Raw genomic sequence first — 6,455 nt, 5'->3', positions numbered from 1 at the left:
TGAAGTTGGGGTGAATGGTGGGGCTGGAGGGGTGGAAGGGCAGCCTTCAGGCAGGTGACAGCTGTCAGCGCTGGGGGTAACTTCTGTAAACCTTATCTTTTAGTCCTTTTAAAAAACCATGCGTGATAGAAGATTTTGATTTTGAAGGGAAAGATGTTACAACTTGTGCATACTTCTGGGAGTTATTTTAAACTTTAATAACTAGTAATGAATGCTTGGAGACTGTATGGATCCTGTTGTAAACACTTTCAGTGAGGCGACTTGTGAGTACAATGGTGCAGCATCAGTATCTTTATGTTTCTAGAGGAATAAATAAGGCATGAGTGTGTCACTTAGCTGATTTCCTTAGAAGTACTCACATAGATTTTTATGCTTAGCTTAATAATAGGAGATCTTGTAATGTATTTCAAGTCTTTATTAGTATTTAAACACTTTTAAGTCTGCTCTCTGGTTCTTCATTCTCATTCATACTCCCTAAGTAGGCTCTTTACCATCCGTTGAAGTTTTCATGGATAGTCTTATACTAATTCTTTATCTGAGGTGTCTGGACACAGATAAACCTCATGAGGTTCATGTGGGCCCACTTCTTGAGTTTAACCAGGTCCCTATGGATGGCATCCCATCCCCCAGTCTAGACTATTAGAAATACACATCAGAAGATGTGGAAACCCACAGAATCTATGCAAGCAACGAGTGGAGTTTGATACATTGATTTTCCCTGGGTGAAGTATTAAGAATTGGTTGGTATTTTCAGGTGTAAATGTTGAAAGCATTGCAGTTTTGACCTGTTATGACAGCAGCATGGTGAGCTGATGTATTTATTGTCAAAATGTTGGTGCCATAAGGGGGAAAGTCGTGATGGAGGCAGTGATCCATACAGTTGTTTGCACCGACATTGCTGGTGCAGCAGCCCTGTCGCAGCCTGGTAAATGTTCTTTCTGTAGCATTGACACTGATGAAGGACAGAATGTTAGGAACTGCAGGTGTTCAGGCAGAGATAAACGCTAATACATCAGTCATTGTATTAAGATAACCCCAAGTGCATTGCTTCCATTTCTCTTGCTCCAAGTGATGTATTAGAATGATGTGGTAAGAAAACTGAACCAGTGGGATTGTAAATCCTCACCAGAATGCTGCTGCTGTTAATAGTTTTATTCAGCTTGCACGTTTATTTTTCTCTTTTGAGGTGGGAGTTAATTTGACTTTTGTGGTCAGTGCTTTCTGAAATATTTTTTTTTCCTTTTTTTTTCCTTTCTCTTATTTTAAGTCAAAATCATTGTGAACATGTCAGGAAAGACTGGAAGAAAGCCTGTTCCTTCAGGTTATTTAGTATTTAGGTTGAACATGCCTAGACTTGTTGAGGTCATGCTTCTAATTGCTTTTGAAATTTGCCTAATATTTGTAGGAAAAGGTGGATTCTCTTTGTATCCCTGTATCCCTCAATGCCTTTCTCACAGTATTTTATCTACTATCATGGTGGATTTTCCCTTCTGCTCTTACACTTCTGCTTTTTCATCTAGACTATGACTATTCAGTCATAGTGATCATAGTCATCATTCAGATTACATGGACTATGTCTGGCCAGTGTTTTCTGCCTGTACCAAGTACCAGGAAATCAGAAGAAAGTGACTTTTTTATTTAATTATTTTTGTCCCCAAAGTCAGTTTTGTCTGTCCTGCTTCTTGTCTAGGTAAGAGATACTGGGTTATCTTTGAAGAACTGTCAAATACAGGTTCTAATGGCTGGAAGAAAAAGTGGTGTTTTCTATCATTATTTATGTCCTCAAAGCAGCAATTGTTGCAAAATTGGCCATGATGTTTCTAATAAGTTACAATTTTCTAAGCATCTTTCCTAGGTCTTACTCATACAAAAGTGTCTAAGCTGTTTTTGAGAGTTTTCCAAAGCAGAGGACAGAACTGGCCCACATTTGTTGATCTCTGCTGTTTGTCGAAGTAACAGTATAAACCCAGACACATCCCAGCATCATCAGAGAGACTGCAGCTGCCTGCCTCTGCATTTACAGCGTTGGGTTTATGCTTTGTTCGCATATGGCAAGATGCAGCCATCTGGGTTAGAACGCTGTATGGTTTTGAAACAAAAATGTTGATTCTGCAGAAGGTTGATGGCACACACTGGAAAACTGCAGATCTTGTAGAAGTAGATCTTTCTAGCCGTGATGAAAATTGATGTTTCAAGAAAATTAAGCAGATGAGAATTGTGTATGCAATATTGCAGAGCTTTTGCAAATGTGCCAGCTTTTTTTTAATAGCATATACTATTTAGAAAGCAAAAAAGAATGAAAAATTAGTGATTGATTGATTGATAAACAAAACCCAGTTGTGCAAAAAACCTGAATTTTAAGTGACCCATGTAATCTCCTTGATGAAGAAACCCTTTTTGTATCACATCAGTTGTACTTGCATAGAGCAAGACGTAGCGCTGTGGTAATCGGAGCAAAGCCGTTCTTGGCAGCTGGCCACAGAAGAGCAGCTTGTGCTGCGTTAATAGGGTGGCTTCTGTGTAAGCTGGAGTGTCTTTATTTGGGAAAATAAAGACCTTGCTTTGGGGAAAACAATCACCTCTGGTGAAAAACAGAAAAAGGTTGTGTAAATTTATATAGCAAGTGATTATAAGTTATGATATTAAAGAAATATCAACTACTGTTGCTGCATATGCTGATAGAATATAGTCAATATGCGTGACAATGGTGTTAGGTGTGAAACAAAAATATATAGTTTTTAATGTTTGTTTTAGAAAAACCTTGTACTGAGAGAACAGATGAATCTGAATACAGCATAGTAAACTTGAGGTTTGATCTCTTGAATTCTTATTAATGGAATCTCCTCATATTGATCTTATGTTTAGTCTCTTCGTGGTTGTTATTAAAGCTCTGTTAGGTTACCTCATTTAAGAAATGGATTTTTTTTCTTATAGAAACAGACGAAATGTGCTCAAGATGCTGGGAAATGCATTTTCCTCTCTTTTAACATTTTTTTTTTCTTTCTGGTATTTTCAAATGCATCCTTACTTTATCCCATTGGTTCCAGCTAAAATCTGTCTGTTTAGTCTTCTATATAAAATTGGTCTCCTTCTACTTCTTTTTCATGCCAGCATTTAGAGCAGTGTAGCTGATGGTTGATTCTGACTGATTAGTTTTCTTCATTTCATTCCTCTAAATGCAAAATGTCTCACTTCTGAGATTTTCTTTCCACCTCCATACTTACTTCTTGTCTGATGCAATTGTGTCTTTTTTTTCTTCAGTCTGTTGGCTTTTGTGACAGTGTATCTCTAAATCCAGCTTGTGTTTTTGTTTTGTCAGAATACTGGTGATAATTCTTGCTAGTTTCAATGAGGTCCATCAACAGTGATAAAAATGGAAGTGTTTTTATCAGCCTTGCTGCCCGAAAATATAACAGAGGGTGCACGTGAATGTCAGTGCCTGCTGCCAGTGATGTGTGTTGGGACGTTGACGGTGGCTTTGATGACAGAACAGCACGATGTGTAAGCTTGCACATAGCTTCAGTAACCCTTACCCGAAACATGTTACTTTTTGAACGCTGTTCAGTTAACAATTTCAGTACCTCTGTATTTGTCAAAACAAAAAAAAACAAACCCACTTGAAAACTTTATCTGCATCTGATTTCTGATGTTTGCTGTTGGTCTAAAAACTGAGTGAGGTTCACCCATCAGATACCTCAGTCTGTGTGTATCTGAGGGGTGGGTGGGCTGCGGATGAGCAGGGGTGGGAGCAGACACCACAGGAGGCTTAGGGGCTCCCCAGCCCTGAGCAGGTATGGACAGGAGGAATGGTCTGCCTTGGGGCAGGGGCATGGGACACCAGCGGCAAAGTGTTTTGAGAAAGCACATGATGCTGTTCCAGTGTAATGATTTTGTCTTGCCTCAGCTAATTCTGTCCCTCTTGGTACGCGTAAAATACAGAAATATTCAGGTACTGCTCTAGGTACAAAGAAGAGAGGATTGTGGGGACAGGTTAAGAGCAGAGTACCCTCCTGGTGACGTGGGAAGGACAGGGCATGGGATCAGCCTACGGTCAGTTAATGCACGTGCAGCACCTGGTGTGAATTTGTAAGGCTTTAGCAAAAGTCCCTGAAGTAAACGATAATGCAAAGTTCAGGCAGTTTCTGTGAAAGTGCCAGGAAGGTGATTCTGATGAATATGTCTGACCGGCAAATACAGTGATATATGGAATGGTTTCAGGATTAGTAACTGGTGTGTGGCACACACTGGAGAGGGCAGGGACAGTGAACCCCTTGCTCTTACCCTTACCAAACCAGGACCAACCAAACTTGATTGATTTAGACAGCTTTTGATTTATTTTCTGTGGCTACATCAGACTAGTCTTGTGTCTTGGTTATGGAACATACTTAAGGTCAAGTCTATTATAAAATGGAACAGTATTTTAAGAAGATACTCTGGTTCATTTGTACCAAGGGTATGGTCAAAAATCTCTGAACATAAAGGCTTGTTGCAGTTGAGGAAAGAGCTACTTCATCGGGATTTATTATCTATTACCAATGGAAAAGCATTTGCTAGATCAAACTTTTAATTAACCTCTCATCATGTGCAACTGAATTTTATTTTTCTCTACTTAATGATATTTAAAGACAGTGAAATAAATATAAGTTAAATGAATATATTAAATATTTTCTGCATGTTTTTAATAAAACAGTAGTTTCAGTAGTTTCCAAAAGCTTTTGCTAACAAGTGGAAGAAAAACTGAGACTTGAGATGGTGAGTAAAAGACAACAGGAAAGGCAATACTAGGAAAGCCGTGCATCTGTAATAATTTGTTATGGGAAGTTTTTTTGATATTGTGAATTCAGCTGAGTAGTTCATATTCTTTCTTCATTGAGTGTAGTGAATTCTCTACTAATTCAGACAGATCATGAGGGATAGGTGGTCAAAAGATTTAGATTTTAAATGTCTGGTTTACTTAAGTGCTTATGAATAGATGTGCATTTTTTCTCACTTCAGCTTCTTTTCTTTGTAGGTAATTGAATGGGTCTTCAGAAGCTGAGCTGCTAAAACTTACAGAAAAGTAAGTATGTGGATGTTCATTGTTTTTCACAAAAATGTATATCTGAATTAGTGCTACCTCTGTTTACAGTTAATAAACCCTTTTGTCATGTTGAGTCTTAACATCTGTTCTAATCAATATTTTTATATAGCTTCATAAGTCAATTTCCAGTTAAGTGTTTTTATTTTGTAAAAGTAGAATGGTGAAATGATTTGGGCTAGAAGGGACCTTTAAAGGTCAGCTAGTTCAGCTCCCCTGCAGTGAACAGGGACATCTTTAGCTAGATCAGGTTGCTCAGAGCCTCATACAGCTTGACCTTGAACGTTTCCAGGGTTGAGGCATCTACCACCTCTCTGAGCAGAGAGGTGTTCCAGTGTTTCACCACCCTCATCATAACAAAAGTCTTCCTTGTATCTAGTCCATCTACCTTCTTTTAGTTGAAAATCGTAATCTCTTGTCCTACTGCAACAGGTCCTGCTAAAAAGATTATCTCCATCTTACTGACAGACCTACTTTAGCTATTGAAAGGCCACAATAAGGTCTCCCCAGAGCTTTATTTTCTCCAGGCTGAACAACTCGAAATCTCTCAGCATTTCTTCATGAGAGGTGCTACATCCCTCTGATCATTTTTGTGGTCCTACTCTGGACCTGTTCCAACAGGTCTATGTCTTTCTTGTGCTGAGGACTCCAGAGCAGAGTAGACTGGATGCAGTACTCCAGGTGGTGTCTCACCAGAGCAGAGGGCCAGAATCACCTCTCTTGACCTGCTGGCCACGCTTCTTTTGATGCAGCCCAGGATGCGGTTGGCCTTCTGGGCTCTCAGCACACATTGTTGGCTTACGTCCAGTTTTTCATCCATGAGTACCTCCAAGTCCTTCTCTGCAGGGCTACTCTCAATCCCTTCATTCCCCTGCCTATGTTGATACTGGGGATTGCCCTGACCCAGGTGCAGGACCTTGCAGTTGGCGTTGTTGAACCTCATGAGGTTCACCTAGGTCCGCTTCTTGAGTTTGTCCAGGTCCCTCTGGATGGCATCCTATCCCTTAGGTGAGTCAACTGCACCAGTCAGCTTGGTGTCATCTGCAAACTTGCTCAGGGTGTGCAGAGAGAGAGCAAAAGTTAGTCACAAAGTCCAAGTCATGTACACCAGGTAGCTGCATACCTGGAAGCATGAAACTCAGCACTGGGCGAGGTGGCAAGCACTGGGCGAGGTGGCAACCATCACTAGATCAATATCTGGTGTTATCTGGATGCCTGGAGGAGTGTGAGATGAGGCGGAAGCTTCGTGGTCCCAGCCCCCCATTTCTTTCCACCTCGAAGGAGCCATTACCCATGCAGGTGTGACTTAATGGACTTTGTGACATTCACATAACTGATAAGGTTGTCTATAGTCATCCCCACCCGCATGTATGCCCTG

The sequence above is a fragment of the Mesitornis unicolor genome, unplaced genomic scaffold (genome assembly GCF_000695765.1).
Source record: "Mesitornis unicolor isolate BGI_N332 unplaced genomic scaffold, ASM69576v1 scaffold10383, whole genome shotgun sequence".
In the NCBI taxonomy this organism is placed as follows: domain Eukaryota; kingdom Metazoa; phylum Chordata; class Aves; order Mesitornithiformes; family Mesitornithidae; genus Mesitornis; species Mesitornis unicolor.
Note: the sequence above shows the minus strand (reverse complement) of the source record.